This window comes from Ovis canadensis, chromosome 9, assembly GCF_042477335.2.
Source record: "Ovis canadensis isolate MfBH-ARS-UI-01 breed Bighorn chromosome 9, ARS-UI_OviCan_v2, whole genome shotgun sequence".
In the NCBI taxonomy this organism is placed as follows: Eukaryota; Metazoa; Chordata; class Mammalia; order Artiodactyla; family Bovidae; genus Ovis; species Ovis canadensis.
The window spans coordinates 92,806,673-92,824,262 of record NC_091253.1 but is presented as its reverse complement, the minus strand read 5'-3'; the positions used below and the strand labels follow the sequence as shown (position 1 = coordinate 92,824,262).

Sequence of the window (17,590 nt, the reverse complement as noted above, 5' to 3'; positions counted from 1 at the left end):
AAGGTCTCCCACATTACAGGCAGATTCTTCACCATCTGAGCCACCAAGGAAGCCCAAGAATACTGGAGTGGGTGGCCTATCTCTTCTCCAGGGGATCTTCCTGACCCAGGAATCCAACCGGCACCTCCTGCATTGCAGGCAGATTCTTTACCAGCTGAACTACAAGAGAAGCCCTAGTTTTTAATTGATAAAAACACAATTTTTTAACTGAAGCAGCATATTATTCCACTAAACACAACTTCATTGTTTGGATAGGATTATATTTTTACTTAAACTGTCACAAATGATTTTATTGTCTCTAGTATTACTGACAAGAACTCCCTCCTTGACCAAACTTTAATCAGGCTCCTCTAAGCCTTCTCCTCAACTAACAAGAATCCTACTAAATCAGTTTACAGGCAATCCCCCTACCCTTGAAACCTAACCAAACTGTTGACACTCCCACCCTTTATACCTAACCAAGTTTTTCTCAGTAATTTTTTACCTGACTGCCTTACCCTGCCCATTAGCTACAATCCCCTGCTGTAGTAGCATCTGAGTTCAGTCTCTCTCCCTTGTTGGAACAGTCTTGAGTAAAGTCTTCTTGCCTGTTTTAACTCGTCAGTGCAATTTTTCTTAACACTACACATAACCACATCACCAGTGTAGTCAATCTTAAATCAGAGATTCTGCCTGAATGAATTTTTTCTATGCACTGATATAACATTTAATTGATTTGTCTGAATATTTTATGCAAATAGCACAAATTACATTGACACCATGTGTAAACTGTAATTATTAATCTGAATTACTTATTCTGTCTTAATTAGAATTAATTTTCTAGCTAAAAAATAATGAGCAAAATTTTTAACGTAAAAAAGTGCACTACTGATGTAGAATTAAATGCAGGTGCATAAACTTTTATTGAAACAATACAGAAAAAAGACAGGACTAAAGCATATTGCATATTTCACATTGAATACCAAATGTAATTTACTAGGCAGAACAGGAATAAGTTGCCCAATACATTTTAAAAGCTTAAAGAAAGTAAACTAAACAATACTAAGAGACAGTGTCAACATAAACATAATAAACCTGACAAGCAATTTCTTCTCAACAAACAAGAACTGAGAAAGTTTAGTCATCTCAAATCAAAATTAAATATCCAGAAATATTTTTAAATAATATGTAACGAGGTCTGATCTTGCAATTTTGGTCAGCTATAAAATGGTTTCTCACACTCACAAAAAAAGAAAACCATTTTTAGACAAAGAGATGGTAAAAATATATATTATTTCAGTTGTGGAAATTTTATCAGAAATTATAGAGAAAAGATTTTAAAAGATATTTTAAAAATTAAAGACCTTCAATTGAGCAACCAACAAATGCCTATAGAATATGAGACCTAACATATCGAACATCAACTAATTCAATATTTTTTACATTGCTGTTTCCTTTAGATTTAAGTGAGTTCTACAATAAAAGAGATACTGCCCTATTAACATGAGTCACATTTTATCTCAAAAGATTTTCAAAGCTGCAGAGAAATGTTACCGATTCATGAACAAAAAGATACGTGAACTCATATCACAGCTATGTTTTAATCTTCTATATCTGTCAAAGAATTTCAGCTAGACATGGAACAAAAAACAGTTCTACTCCAATAGATGCTGCTCTGTTAAGTCTAAAAACCCAGATTTATTGAAATTTTAAAACAAGAAATTAGTATTTCATTTATTACTGTTCCATATACATATGAAAATACTTTGCTCAACTTTCTAGGGCAGAGTGTCACGAATATGTTGTTAAACATCTGGAAGACTTCCCTGTGGTCCAGTGGTTAAGAATCCTTCTGCTAATGTCAGGTAAAGGAGTTTGATCCCTGGTCTGGGAAGATTCCACATGCCTGGGGGCAACTATGCCCATACACCACCACTGAGCCCACGCTCTGGAGCCCATGCCCTGCTACAAAAGCCACCACGATGAGCCCAAGCGCTGCACCTGGGGAAAGCCCATATGCAACAACAAAGACCCAGTGAGGCAAAAAGCAATGTAATAGTAAATAATCAATTTCAAAAACCACTTGGAATACATATGGAAATATACATTCTTGGAACTGGTTTAAAAAAGAACACAATTTATGTATTAATTTTTCTGGTTTTTTGCCAGTGCTCGTTGGTTCGGTCATGAAAAGTTTTATAAATTACTGTACTATCTATAAAATTTATAATTTTTATTGCCTGTGATTATGGGAGATAATAACTCCAATAATCCAACCAACCCAAGATTTTTAACTGAACCAAAGTTTAAAAAAAAAAAAAACGGACACTTCATAAACATTCAAAAATCAAGGACAAAAACAAAAAATGGCAATGTAATTTATGTTTTCTCATAAATATCATACTGTATATGACTGAGTCAAATTTGAAACTCCAAAGAAAAGAAAGGCATATTTGTGACCTGGTGAGACAGGTAAAATAATCTATGTTTAAAATAAAAATTTTCATAAAAATACAAATCAGTAACTGACATTATATATTCCTCTAACATAAACTGGCAGAAAATTTTAATTATAATTAAGTTTTTTTTAATTACATGAAAAAACTACAGGAAAAATTTGAAAAATACTTTGTTGACTTTGAAATTTAGAGCTGCTTTTACATTTATACAATGTTCTTATGAATTCAGTGTTAACAATATGGAATTGACACAAGAATTAGTAAATCTGCTTAACTTGGACAGACATGTTTTTGAAAGTTACATGTTTTTATTTCCAAGTCAAATCAATTCTTCTGAAAAAGATGAGATAGTTTTGTTGATGCAGATGTGAACATAAACAGAATTTTTTAAAGACTCAACTCAGCTAGTAAACTTTTACATTATGTTTAGAACTTATTTCATAAATATGAAGTCTAATCAAGAATGCAAAATAAAACTTCAGCATCTAAATTGAGATCTGCTGTCAAAGACTCAGTATGAATAATAATAGTTAATAACTTTTATATTAATTACATGTTAAAGTTACATACATATTGAGTCGATTAAAATGTATTAACAACATTAACTTCACCTGTTTCTTTATATGCTCTTTAACATGGCTACTAGAAAATTTTTAAATATTTATATATGATTTATATTCTAGTTCTATTGAGGAGCTTTGGTCAAGAAGGACAGACACCAAACTAATGACAGCAACTATTACTGGGAGGAAACCAAAAGTGAGGGGAATAGCTTAGAACCTTTCATTTAACTGTATTAAATGGCAGAGACATTTCAGAAAGCAATTAGCAAACCATATTAAAATGTAATTTAAACACATTATGATCTGACAACTGAGAAATATTTGCATAAATTCATAAGGCCACATGCACAAGGATGTTCACTGTAGGATTGTTTTTAATAAAATCCTAAATAAATCATGATCTATTTACACTATGTAAACCCTGCAGCAACTAAAAGGATTCTAAAATGAAAACAAAAATCTCCAAAGCACACGGTGAGAACTGCAAAGTACTTTCAGCAGGGGATATCTTCATCCAAACCCCCGCCCTAAGAGACCTGGCCACGCCTAGGATGGCCTCTAGCAGCCTAAAGGCCCCGTCCCTGGGACAATCCAGCCTCCCCACAAGTTCCATTCTGCAAAAGCTCAGAGCTACCAAAAGAATTTACTGTTTGTTCTAGCCAACACCCAAGACCATAGGCCCTTGACCTCCGTTTGGCAGCACATTTACTAAAAAGGCTGACAATTGTGAATCCTTTCTCTGTCTCTCTGACATGCTTTGGATCTCCCACAACTCAGGAGTGCCCTTCCCAAGGACCTGAAAGTCATTCCTTTGAAATGTAATTATCAGGAAGAATAGAGCCAAGGCCTTCCAGTCTTGGTGAGAAGGTGGGATCCTAACTTTGATAACTGCCAGCTAGCAGACACAGCTGCCTCATCTCATTTACACCAACCGGCTTTTTGCCATTTTTCACTTCCCTGACTCTACTTGAGCACTCTGCCTCCCTCATTCTCCCTTCAAAAGCCCAGTCACCTCTGCACAAATCAGAATGGAGCTAAGTTCTTGACCCTACTGTCAAGAGTTATTGGATAAAATGTTTTAATTGTTTTTAACTAATGTCTGGCTTTATCTTTGACACTAGTGAATGAAAAAAATCAAGTTGTAGGTAGATATATGTATACTGTATGACATTTATTTGAAATACACCATTCACATCAATAATTCCAATTTTTTACAGGTAAAATTTATAAGACCCTAGGTGATGCTGGAAAAGGAATACATCAAGGCTGTATATTGTCACTCTGTTTATTTAACTTATATGCAGAGTACATCATGAGAAACGCTGGGCTGGAAGAAGCACAAGCTGGAATCAAGATTGCCAGGAGAAAGATCAATAACCTCAGATATGCAGATGACACCACTCTTATGGCACAAAGTGAACAGGGACTCAAAAGCCTCTTGATGAAAGTGAAAGAGGAGAGTGAAAAAGTTGGCTTAAAGCTCAACATTCAGAAAATGAAGATCATGGCACCCGGTCCCACCACTTTATGGGCAATAGATGGGGAAACAGTGGAAACAGTGTCAGACTTTATTTTGGGGTGCTCCAAAATCACTGCAGATGGCGATTGCAGCCATGAAATTAAAAGACGCTTACTCCTTGGAAGAAAAGTTATGACCAACCTGGATAGCATATTCAAAAGCAGAGACATTACTTTGCCGACTAAGGTTCTAGTTTTCCAGTAGTCATGTATGGATGTGAGAGTTGGACTGTGAAGAAGGCTGAGCGCCGAAGAATTGATGCTTTTGAACTGTGGTGTTGGAGAAGACTCTTGAGAGTCCCTTGGACTGCAAGGAGATCCAACCAGTCCATTCTGAAGGAGATCAGCCCTGGGATTTCTTTGGAAGGAATGATGCTAAAGCTGAAACTCCAGTACTTTGGACACCTCATGCGAAGAGCTGACTCATGGAAAAGACTCTGATGCTGGGAGGGATTGGGGGCAGGAGGAGAAGGGGACGACAGAGAATGAGATGAATGGATGGCCATCACTGACTCGATGGACGTGAGTCTGAGTGAACTCCGGGAGTTGGTGATGGACAGGGAGGCCTGGCGTGCTGTGATTCATGAGGTCGCAAAGAGTCGGACATGACTGAGCAACTGAACTGAACTGAGCTGAGCTGAGCTGATGCTGGTAGTAAAGAACCCAACTGCCAATGCAGGAGATGTAAGAGATGAGGGTTCCATCCGTGGGTTGGGAAGATTCCCTGGAGGAGGGCATGACAACCCACTCCAGTATTCTTGCCTGGAGAATTCCATGGACAGAGGGCTATAGTCCATGGGGTCGCAAAGAGGCAGACAAGACTGAAGCAACTTAGCATGCACACAAAGCTTTACGTATTGTATTTTAGATAGTTGCATGGGGAGAATGTATTTAGGTACATTAATCTCAATGAATGCATGATGTATTTTGAAGAAAATGTACTGATGTCTACAACTTTAAAATTCATTTTTTTAAAGTAAGACAGACTGACAGATGAACAGATATGAAATACAGCAAATACGATAAAATTTTAATTGTGGAACCTAGGTGGTTGGTGTATGGGTAGTCAATGTAAAACTATCAATGTTTATGTTTCAAAATTATATGTTCAAAAAATTACCCTTAAAAATAAATACAGCTGCTAATATATTTTAACTCTTTAGCTATTAAAAATGTGGGAAGTTTGGACAAAGCTATATTTCTAAAGTAGAATTTAGATAATTAGATCTATTAAATTTAATAAATAAGGAACAACTCATCCCACTAGGAATAACCCTTAGTGCATTTTCAGACTGTGCCACCCAGCCTCCAAGGGGCCCAGATGCCACCCTCATGCTCTGAGGTGTGGTGCTTCACCCAACATCAGACGTGGCAGGAGTCACTCCCTCCCAGAGTGGGAGGTTGTAGTGGGTTTTCCCATGAACTACTTGTTAGATAGAAAGACTACATGACTACTGAGATTATTTCCACATTCTAGGAGATTTTTTCTTTAAAAAGGTATAGATTTTCTATTTTATTAATCTTTGTCTTAGCCCAGGTTCTCTGGCAAACAGGGCCTGAAACGATGACTGAAATGCTAAGGCTTTCCTTGGGTATTGCATACACAGGGCATCAAAAGTGAAAAAAAGTAAACTGAGGCAAGGAACCATGTAAAGTCCTGGCTTAGGGGCTTCTCTGGAGGTCCAGTGGTTAAGACTCCACACTTCCCTGCAAGAGGCATGGGTTCGATCCCTGGTCAGGGAACAAAAATCTTGCATGCCACGTGGAAAATAAATAAATACTATTTTTTACAGTGCTGGCTACCACTTTATAACAAGCTATAAAAAGAGTAGTCAACTTGGCAAATGCATCCACTTGGTACTCTCCTTGGAACACCTCCTGACACACTATAAAAAGAAATGGAGCAGTCCATGGAGGGAAAAGAGGAATTTATCTGGCAGGTTCCCTCCTGTCTCCCATTCCTCACAGACCAAGCTCACACCACTAGGAGTAACCTCTACCACACTTGCAGACTGTGTCAGCCAGCCTCCACAGGGGCACAGAGGGCCACCCCCGAGCTCTGTGGCGCTGTGCTTCATCCAAGATCGGAAGCGGCAGGAGTCAGTCCCTCTCAGAGTGTGGTTCACGGGCCCGCGAGGCAGTGGCCACTGTGAGGTGCTGGCCCCGGTGAAGCAGCAGGCTGGCCTCCAGAGGCAGGGCAAGGGAACAGCCGGTCCAGGAGGCACACGGTGTCCGGAGACTCCGAGAAGGCATGTTTCACACCACAGGATGTGAGGATGATGAGACTTTTAAAAAAATCTTCCACACGGGGTTAAAAGCCAGGGTGAATCCAAGCCCTGAGAATCATTCTCAGTTATAGCATTTACATCTCATACTTCACCGCTGTGCTTTGGGGATGACATCCTGAAATGCTAAGCCTCACGACAATCAAAACTGGGAATTCCCTGGCGGTTCAGTGGGTAGCTTTCATTGCCTCCGGCCCAGGGTTCAATCCCTGGTCAGGGAACTAAGACACCATAAGCCGGGTGGTATGCCACCGCCCCCGCCCCCCGGCAAAAAAAGAGACAATCAAAACCCAGGTTAACAGGGACCTTGAAAACCCTTACAGAACTGAAGGAAATCTAAGAAGGAAAAACTCAGCGTTCTCCTCAGCTTCTCCTTTACTTTCACACCCCCTCCAACACCCGTTGGGATGTTCTACAATTCAGCTCAATTCTGATGCTATCTACCTGGAGACAGCATCACGTATGACAGCTTAGGGACTCAGCCCCACAAGACTGCTCCCACCCCACCTCAGATGCCCATCACAGGCCAGGTTTTCAACCGTGCTCTGACCAACCGGCTATAAACCAGGGGTTCCCATGAGCCCTCCTCGGGTTTGGTTAGTTTGCTAGAGCAGCTCACAGGACTCAGGAAAACAGCTTGCTTACTTTTATGAATTTATTATAAAAGAATATGATAAAAGATGAACATTCAGAGGGAAGAGATGTGTAGGCAAGGCATAGGGGAAAAGCTCAGAGTGTCCATGCCCTCTCTGGGCACCGCCTCTCTCTCAGCACCTCCATATGTTCACCAACCCCAAAGCCCTCCATACCCCATGCACATCTGCGAAGTTGCCTCAGTCGTGTCCGACTCTCTGTGACCCCATGGACTGTAGCCCGCCAGGCTCCTCTGTTGATGGGATTGTCCAGGCAAGAGTACTGCAGTGGGTGGCCATGCTCTCCCTCGGGGGATCTTCCCGACCCAGGGACTGAGTCCACATCTTTAATGTCCCCTGCAATGGCAGGTGGGTTCTTAGCCACTGGCGCCACCTGGGAAGCCCCATGCTCAGGATTTTTATAGCGGCTTCATCATATTGCCATGATCAGCCATCAGCTCCACTTCCAGTTCATCTCCTCTCTCTAGACAATGGGAACAAGGCTGAAAATTCCAAGCTTCTAATCACAGCTTAGTCTTTCTGGTGACCAGCTCTCAACCAGGAGCCCACCCAGAATCACCTCAAAAGTGATAAAAACAAAAGACATTTCTATCTATCACCAGGAAATTCCAAGGGATTTAGGAACTCTGTGTCAGGAACTGAGGTCAAAGGCCAAACATTAGGGGAAAAAAGACGCTCCTACTGCTCTTATCACTGAGGAAATTACAAGGGTTTTAGGAACTCTGTGACAGGAGCTGGGGGGTAGAGACCGGCACAGATATTTTCTACTATCTCACAGAGTCAAATTATAAACCATTACTCCAGCCACACTGTGTGAAACTCTACACAATCTAAATTTATACACATTTTCTTTAAAAAGCTCCCAGCCATCTATTAAGGAAGATTGGCCAAGTCTTGTCTTTGGGGTAAGAAACTGTGAGCTAAAGGAGACTGCCACAGAAGCCGGTTGGGAGGAGTCTAGCCGTCTGTTAAATTTGGTATACTAAAAATGTTGCTAAAGCTACTCGTCTTTAGACATTTTTTCACTTAATCATCTTTCAGTACAGTTAATATGGATATTCCCCCAACATGTAGCTGCCAGGAAATGTGGGTGAGATAGCTCCCACATCCTGGAAAGAGACAGAGAGTGGAAATCTGATAATTTTCAGAAGCTACTAAGGCTTCTTCTTCACTGTGGTACCCTAGGTCTAAGATGAGGAAACCCAATGCACACAGGGAAGTAACTCAATATCAGCACAAAGTTAAGACACATTATTTAATGAGTATGAGTAGGGGTAATACATATGTCATCAGACTGATGACAAAATGGAAGTGCGTGGTGCCAAGAGTTGCCGGTATCTATCATTTAACATGAGGGGAGCCAGTCTAAGAATGAAGTCAATCTTGTGAAGGACAGGAAGAGTAGAAAGAAACTGGGCTCATAATGACATCTTCTAAACTGCTACACCAGTCAATCCTGAAGCCTGTATTTTCCAGTTACACATGCTAATATTAATAAAATTCAAATTCACAGTCCAATATTTTTACCAATACTTGAACAAAGGGAGAGGATATATGTATACTTATGTCTGATTCAGGCTAAGGTTTAATTGAAAGCAACAAAATTCTGTAAAGCAATTATCCTTCAATTAAAAAACAAATTTTTAAAAAGCATATTAACTGATATAAAAATTTTGTAATCTTTCTTTCCATTGTGTGTATCCTGTTTGCCTATTTTACATTGCTTAAATCACCACTTGTCCACACTTTATTTATTTTTTTTTTCCACACTTTATTTTTAAATGAGGATTCGAGTAAGAGGCAAGATGTAAACACAGTTCATTCTTTAAAAAGTAGAGGCTGAACACCATTATGATTTCAATTATTCCATACTAACTTTCCCAAAGCATAAGCATATTGCCAGATTAATCTGTTGTTGTTTTGTTGTTATTCAGTTGTGTCCGACTCTTTGCAACCCCATGGACTGCAGCACACCAGGCTCCTCTATCCTCCACTATATCCCAGAGTTCGTTCAAATTCATCTCCATTGAGTCAGTGATGCTAAATAACCATCTCATCCTCTGCCACCCCCTCTTCTACCTTCAGTCTTTTCCAACATCAGGGTCTTTTCCAATGAGTCTGCTCTTTGCATCAGGAGGCCAGAGTATTAGAGCTTCAGTTTAGCAACAGTCCTTTCAATGAATATTCAAGGTTGATTTCCTTTAAGATTGACTGGTTTGATCTCCTTGCAGTCCAAGGGATTCTCAAGAGTCGTCTGTAGCACCACAATTTGAAAGCATCAATTCTTCAGCGCTCAGCCTTTTTTTTTTTTTGTCTTTTTTATGAAAATTTATTTTTCATATTATCCACCAATTTACTTTTTTTTTTTAATTTTTTTTTTTTTACTTTATTTTACTTTACAATACTGTATTGGTTTTGCCATACATTGACATGAATCCACCAGGGGTGTACATGAGTTCCCAAACATGAACCCCCCTCCCACAATCCCACCCCATATCATCTCTCGCCTTCTTTATGGCCCTTTCCCAGGAGTGCCCATCTTTGGGAAAAAAGCAAGCCAATTCTCTATATTCAGGAGAGAATTTGGTAATTCAGTCTCCTAGAGTTCCTGGATAATACTTAAGTAATTTCAAACAAGGCTCAAGATATTTGGAGGGATGCATATAGGAGGGTCAGTATTCAAACAACTAGGATTGTTCCTACTGGTCTGATTTCAGGTTAAAATTGAACATATTTCCAAGTCAGGAATTCAAAAGAATAGTCCCAGTATATAGGCTTCCTCAAAAGCCATTCTTTATCCTGAGAACTACAGGCAAATATTTTGGGGAGAATTATTTTCACTAGTATTTTTAAAAGATGTAGGGATACACCTGTCATGTTTTCCCTGTTTAGCAGATTGGGCTCCTGACATTGGTGAATAATCTGGACTGGGAAATAACTTAGAGACCTACTTATTCCTTGACCCAAATCTTCATAAAAGAGCCTGAAAGGACAAGAGATAGCCTCCTAAATTCTTAATAAAATTTTCTTTGGTGAAAAAAAGAACATGGTGTCCCTGATTCCTTACAATTATATTAAAAAGAGTCACTAAAGAGAAAAAAAAATATTCACCACTTAACTGGTCACAAATTTTTTTAAAAAAATCATAGTTCCCATTCAAATACCTTTTAAGGCTTAACTATAATATCAAAGTCTCTTTGAAGACCACATAACAATACTGTGAAAATGAACCCATAAAAAGCTGACATGATAGGTACTTAGAGATTGATTTGAATATCAAAGGACGTCAGGCCTTTGGGAAGAGTTAAGACACCCACAAATATTTTAAAAAATGATCCTTTTTATGATGGTGCTGTCAATAAAAGCATATATAAAGAAGCCTTAACATGTCATAATTTTCATTTGATTTTGCTCAAATAACCATTTTTTCATATCCCTAACTCTCTTTTTCTATAACATTTACTACTAATTATGGTCCCTTTTTAGTAGACTGCCTCCATACAAGTGAAATGAATTAATAAATGAATATATTTAGGTTAATGATGACCAATTATCTCACTATCAAAGAAGGTGCTGCAGCTGTGGAAGAGTAAGGACTAGACTGAGTCCTGTGGTGCTGAATTGGAGTTGGAGTATTGGTATGAAACCATGATTTTTAACGGAGATTAAAAATACAGATGTATTAATAAATACATATCCTAACCCTGATCACATCAGGGTTAAAAGGAGTAACACTGCATTAATAATGAGCTTACTTAGTGCCCAGATCTTGGTTTTTAAATAGCATTTTCCATTAAAAAGGAATCAGGACCCTTGGCTAATTTCAATAACTGGGGCAAAGATCTTACTGTGTCGGACAGTGCTCAAAAATTCATGGGGATTGTCAAAAAGACACAGGAGCCCTTGTAAAGAGGTTTCCATTGGTCAAATCTAAGGCAATCTGAGCATCACAATAAATAAGAGATCACAACCCATTAAATAAAAATGTAAGAATCTGTGAAAATTAACAAGTAAATGAGAGGAGGAAAAGTTCTAGCTTAACCTCACAATGCTAACTAATAAATACAGATGCAATAAGAAAATCACCATTTGGCAACAATCAGTGATCATATTTAGGCAAGAATCAAAGCTAAAACTACTGGGTGAAAGTTTGATTAAATACAAGATATCTACATAGTCTCAAAATATCTCCACATAGATACTTTTTAAGTATAAAGGCAAAATTAATAATTTTACTGTGAAGAAACCCAGTAGACTTCAATCTATTCAAATAATTAAACTTATTGTCACTAATAATAGGATAAATTGATAACATATCCCTCCTAATGATACAGTAAGAATTATTTCTGTGATATTTCTGCCAAAAATGTATAGCCTAAATCTACTCATGAGAAAACACCAAACAAATACAAACTGAGGAACACTACATAAATGACTGGCCTATAATTTTAAGAATATTAAAATACTGCACAGAAGACAAGCAAAGACTAAGAAATTGTTCAAGATTAAAGGAGACTAAAGAGACATGACAACTATATACAACATTCTTGGACTAGCAGAAAAAATGTTCACATATTCATTTTCTTAAAGTTCCTACAGATTATCATGCTAAGTGAACTAAGCCAAACAAAATACTATATGGTATCACTTACACGTGGAATCAAAAAAAAAAGACACAAATGAACTTACATACAAAACAGAAACAAATTCACAGATGTAGAAAAGAAACTATGGTTACTGAAGAGGAAGGAAGGGGATAAATTACAAGGTTGGGATTAATATATACTCTAATACTATACATAAAATAGATAACCAATGAGGACCTACTATCTAGCACAAGGTATATTCTATATAATAACCTATAATGGAAAAGAATCTGAAAAAGAATGTGTGTGTATACACACACACACACACACATATATAAAACCAAATCACCCTGCTATACAGCAGAAATTAACACAACACTGTAAATCAACTGTACTTCAATTTTTTTTTTAATTTTAATTTATTTTTGCCATAAAGGGTATCACTGGGACAACTCATTCTCTCAAGTTGAGTGAGATCTGTGGATCAGATGACAGTATTATATCTAAGTTAATTTCATAATTATGATAGTTGTAATTTTGTACTTTATAGAAGCTTATTCTTATATTCAGGAAATATTACATAATGCAGACTTTAGAGTAATGAAGCACCATGTCAGCAGCTTATTTTCATCTGGTTCAGAAAAATTACACTGACACACACAAATGTGGTAAAGTGTGTGGAAATTCTTTGTACTATTCTTTGAATTTTTCTGTAAATTTGAAATAACCTCAAAATATAACATTAAGAAGTTTAATTTTAAAAGCTCAAGAAAATATTTTAATGATTAGATAGTCAAAATCAAAAACTGCAAGTATATACTTACATATAGATTTAGCATCACAGTAAATGACATACATTGTTTATACATTGATGGTGAGAATACAAACTTGTATTAGCCTCTGCAGAGGGCAATTCCTCAACATTATTCATCAAAATGATGAATGCACATACCCTTGAGACCCTACTCCAAGATATATCCTAAGAATATATCACAGCAGATGAATGGATAAGAAAGCTGTGGTACATATACACAATGGAGTATTACTCAGCCATTAAAAACAATTCATTTGAATCAGTTCTAATGAGGTGGATGAAACTGGAGCCTACTATACAGAGTGAAGTAAGCCAGAAAGAAAAACACCAATACAGTATACTAACGCATATATATGGAATTTAGAAAGATGGTAACGATAACCCTGTATGCGAGACAGCAAAAGACACACAGATGTATAGAACAGTCTTTTGGACTCTATGGGAGAGGGAGAGGGTGAGATGATTTGGGAGAATGGCATTGAAACATGTATAATATATATGAAACGAATCGCCAGTCCAGGTTCAGTGCATGATACTGGATGCTTGGGCCTGGTGCACTGAGACGACCCAGAGGGATGGTACGGGGAGGGAGGAAGGAGGTGGGGTTCAGGATGGGGAATACGTGTATACCTGTGGTAGATTCATGTTGATGTATGTCAAAACCAATACAATATTGTAAAGTAATTAACCTCCAATTAAAATAGATAAGTTTACATTTTTTAAAAAAGAATATATCATCACATATGATTATAATATGTGGTATTCATTGTAGCTTTGTTTGTAATAAGATACCAAACAATCTAAATATCCATTAATACAGAACTGGTTAAGTACAACTGGCAAATTCACACAATGGAATATTATGTTTTAAAAAGAATGAGGTAGCAGAGTTCCCTGGTGGCCCAGTGGTTAAGATTCTGGACCCTCACTGCTCTGGCTAAGGTTCAACCCTTGGTCACAGAACGATAAGATCCCACAAGACAAACAGAGCAGCCAAAAAAAAAAAGATGAGGTAGTTCTAAATGTACTTAAAAAAGATTTCAAAGATAAGCATTTATAATTATAAACCAATAAAATTTGAAAATCACATTAACATGATAGTGATATTTTACTGAAATTAAACTGCTAATCACAATATAAACATTGTACCAAAAGATACGGCACAAGTTCTTTCATGTCTAACAATCTTCTTCTCCAATACAGCATGTGCGTATCTGTGTGTGTGTGTGTGCGCGCATGCACACACACAATCAGTCGTGTCAGACTCTTTGCAAACCCAAGACTCAATTCTTTGACTATCCTTAATGTGAACAGACAAAACCTTCATCTGGTAGAATACCCCATTTTGTCTGCCTCTGTTCTCATTTGCAGACATGAAATCCTGTAATAGTACTCAATTTTATGGTGGCCATCCAAAAGATCCAACATATGCATACATACTTTTACTCATATCATTTAAAAGAAAACACCAAATTCTAAGTTTCTCTGAGAATTTATAAACCCCTGAAAACATGTCCAAACATCTCTAAGGACCTAAAACCTTATCTGGAAAACACTTATCCTACCAACAGAGATCATTTCCTTTTTTATCATTTCCTTTTTATATCCTTTATTTTCCCCTCTTCAATACCGCTTTCCTTTCAACCTACGACACACTACCTTTAAAAAAAACAACCAAAAAATCTCTCTGGTGCCCTGCTATCCCTCAAGATACCACTCCTTCCCTCCGAAACCACATTTCTGTATTGATTTACATACATTATTTATTTCACACACTGCCTCCATTTGCCTGTTTCCACTCATCACATATCCATTACAATATACAGCTTTTGTTCCAAACACTTTCAGAAACTATACTCTCAAGTGTTACCAAAACCTGCAAACTGTAATGTTCCATCAGCTACTTCTTGACTTCTCTAAAGCACTTGAGAGCCAAAGGGCTGAGCCAAGACTCAACTACAAGTTTTTCAAAATCCCTTCATTTAGTCATAAAATGTTTTTCAGCTTATCCTGTTTGACTTACAATTCAAAAAGGACAAAGTTACCGCCTTTTTATGCCAGTTTAGTGAAGGAAAATCAGGTAAATATTAATAGATAAAATATAATGAGTATAGCTGAAAAGCCTGAGAGAGAATTAATGGTCTCATCTTATACTTCATCACAATGAAAAGGAACACGTGTATACCTGTGGCGGATTCATGTTGATGTATGGCAAAACCAATACAATACTGTAAAGTAATTAAAAGGAAGAATCAAAGATTTCATTGTTTTTCTAAAGACTGTAAGTATAGCCATGAGAATCAGGAGGTCTAGGGCTCTCTTTATCAATTTCCAAGGACTGCTGCAACAAAGTATTAATACCACAAATGCTTAAACAACAGAATTTATTGTCTCACTGTTTGGAGACCAGAAGTTCAAAATCAAGGTGTCAGCAGGACCTGACGAAAAGATAGGCCCCAGGTTAGACATTTACAACTAGCCTCCTGTTTGCATTTCCTGAGACAGGAGATGGTGGGCTCCAGCTGAGGTGTTTACAATCAGCTTCCTGTTTGCCCTCCAAAAGGGAAGTAACAGAAACAGGATAAACAGACAGTGTTTGTCTCTTGTAAATACCTTAAGGTAACAGTCATGGCAAGGACAAAGAAGTGCAAAATTCTGTTTGAATAAAGGATTAAGATCTCTGCTCCCCCTCTTTTGGAACAAGGGATAGATGATACATGCCCAGAAAGGCTCCCTGTTGGTCTAAAGTCAGGGGATGACGCCAGGCTCTAATGAGTCTTGTTCCTCCCAGAAACCTTCACTTCAAGATCCACCTTGGCTGAGAGGTACAAGCCACCCCAGAGGAAGGTCCCCAGGTGGGGAAGGTCCCAGGGTAGGTCAGGTGTGGAAAAAGAAGCCAGATAATTGGCCCGAAGGAAGACAAAGACCCAGAAGAACAGACAGACATAAATGACTAAACCACTTCTCTACTGTGCTCCTCACTAGCGGGAACACCCACACCCTCGCTCCAGGGGTACATCTCTGCCTTGCTTAACTAAACAGTTTCTCTATGTGCTCTCCCACTTGCTGTTGTGCTATGTCTCTAATAACAAACTCTGGACCTGCATTCACACTGTTTTGCCTTTGTGATAAATGCCTTTCTCACTAAGGGCAAAGATCCAGGGAAAAACAGCTTCTAGCCTCTAGCCCTTGCTGTTTTGGTGGTAGGATTCCTGGTTTTCATCCAGGCTACCCAGGTTCAATTCCCAGGCAGGTAATTAAGATCTTGCTTCACGCCACCGCTCACTGCTGCCTCGCTGAGATCAGGCCATGTTTTCTCAGAAAGATCTAGAAGAGAATCCTTCTGTGCCTCTTTCTGGCATTTAGTGATTGCCACCAGTCCTTGGTGCTCCTAGGCTTGCAGCTTACTGATCTCTTCCTCCACTGTCAGAAAGTATTTTCCTCTCTGTATTTCTCTATCTCTCTTCATAACCAGCCACTGGATTCAGGGTCCACCCTAACCCAGTATGACCTCAACAGACTTGAAGAGACTTGAAGTGTCCAGTAAAGTTCAACAGAATGAAAATATACTTATTAGGACTCTTTCAGTTAGTAGAGAAACCAAATATAAACTAGCTTAAGTAAAAATGGTTTTCCTGGTGAACTAGATATTAAACACTATGAATTATTGTTAACTGTTTGGTATAATAATGTGGTTATATAGGAGAGAGCATTTATTTAAAGACATACATGCTGAAGTGTTTAGAAGTAAAGTGGCATGAAAGCTGCAACACATTTTCAGAGTCCAAAAAAAAAAAATTGCATATACAGGGGGGTGGGGAATACAGACAAATGAGGCAAAATATTAGAAACTATTGAATTTTTGATGATAATTGGATTATTCTTTCAACTTCTCTGTATGTAAGAAATTTTTCAAAATAAAAAGCTAGTAGGAAATGAGGGTCTATTTTCACTAGGACATGCAGGCTTGGAACTGACTCCAAGGTGAATTAGACCTAGAATTAAAAGAATGTCAAAAGATGAATATATAGGTCTTTCACCTCCATACTTTTCTATATACAACATTCCTCTCCAGCAATCACCAAAGGAAGCATGATGTTTCTCACAATATTTTTTTCCCCAGTTAACCTCTCTCTCTAAATGAGAGGCAGGAGAGTATCAGGAGATTGGCACAGGTTCCCCAGTCCAGTCAATGTACTAAATCAGAGAAAGGATTAAGGGATTAAGGGTTGAGTAAATTAACTCCCTCTTCAATTTATCTTAACTCTTAATTCCCTTCTCATATTTAGTAAGGAAAAGAATGAGAAACTACAGTAGAACACAAAAACAGCCCCAAATCAGTAACATTAAATATATTATATTCTAGAGTCTAATATCATTCTCTGGAGAAGAGATTAGCTACCGTGATAGAAAAGAAACAGGTATAGATGGATCATTACCTTCCACAGGCTGACAGCAGAGGAAATACAATCTGGGAAAACAGGATATTCACCTAACAAAGATGAAAGGAAGAAAAGAGAAAAGGAGGGAGGTAAGGACACGACTGAGTGACTGAACTGAACTGAACTGAAGGAAAGCAATAAAAAAGGAGAGTAAATGAGTGAAACAGAGCAGAGGCTAAACCGCTATGCCCATGTCCGTGCCCAGAGCTGTCTCTAGGGATCTCACTAAATTGATACCAGCTCCAAAAGTCCTTCTCAACTTCATTCTCAAACCTGTTACAAATCTGAAGT

The 17,590-nt window shown here is 38.1% G+C and overlaps 1 protein-coding gene across 4 annotated transcripts in view; it reads right to left on the bottom strand.

The window, feature by feature from the left end:
• The window catches only part of RAD54B (RAD54 homolog B), a 111,614-nt gene that overhangs the window by 69,861 nt on the left and 24,163 nt on the right, over positions 1-17,590 (bottom strand). The gene's annotated exons all lie outside the window — the stretch shown is intronic.